Source organism: Pteronotus mesoamericanus, unplaced genomic scaffold, assembly GCF_021234165.1.
Source record: "Pteronotus mesoamericanus isolate MK-2021 breed Mesoamerican mustached bat unplaced genomic scaffold, CSHL_Meso_final scaffold_85, whole genome shotgun sequence".
Taxonomy (NCBI): Eukaryota; Metazoa; Chordata; class Mammalia; order Chiroptera; family Mormoopidae; genus Pteronotus; species Pteronotus mesoamericanus.
Genome location: NW_026555329.1, coordinates 59573092 through 59574025, shown reverse-complemented (window position 1 = coordinate 59574025; position 934 = coordinate 59573092).

Genomic DNA, 934 nt, shown 5'->3' with positions numbered 1-934 from the left:
TGCCTCCTGAGGGTAGGGTTATTGGGTCCTTTCACCATGCTGCTGCTGCTCAGGAGAGTGGTCTGCCTGGGCCAGATGGCTGTTGCCATATGGGTGGGGAGTCAGCACTGGGATCTCTCCAGCTACTCTCTCAGTTCTCTCCCCAAAGCCTCCTTCCTCAGTCTTTCCTCAGCCATCTCCAGCCCACTCTGCCCCTGCATTTTCTGGAGACAAGGGTAAGTGGCTGCAAACAAAAATTTATGTAGTGGTCCTTTAAATAGCTCTTTGTGTCTCTAGTTGCCCATCTCTTTCAGAGAGCAACCCTACCCCTTTTCACAGTTGGCTGTTATCTGTATACCTTTTGGGGTCTGGTGCTGTAGGCTGGAGATCCCCACTTATTGTTTAGACCCTGCTTATCTCAGGGGTATCCAACTGGCTGTTTCAGTATTCTTCTGGTGCAGCCGCCCATGGACTCCCTGCCCACCTTCTCAAATCTCTACCATACTTCTTACCAGTTAGGCTGTGCTAAAACTGATTCTTCTGTCTGTCTGAGGTTATGAGGTTCCTCTCTTGCTATTGTTCAGTTGTTTGTTCCAGGTGATTTCTCCACAATTTAGTTGTAATTCCAGGTAAACATGATTTTAAAAAATAAGATAGAATCTATTTAAAAAAATAAGGAGCTTATTAAACTTAAGTCTGTCTACACTCATTTCTATAACCTATGTTAATTCTATAGTTTATTTGTTTGAAAGCTAGGAAATTTTTAAAATATAATTTGCTACTATATTCTAGAAATTTATTAGTCAGAAATAAGTCACATGGTAGTCAGAAATAAATCACATGGTTCTTAAGTCTACAATGAAATCCATGTGAAGAAAACATGGAAAAGTAAGCTGAACAGTAATCGTTCCTTTAGAGAGATTGAAAGCTATTGAAGCAACTTGAAGGAAAAATT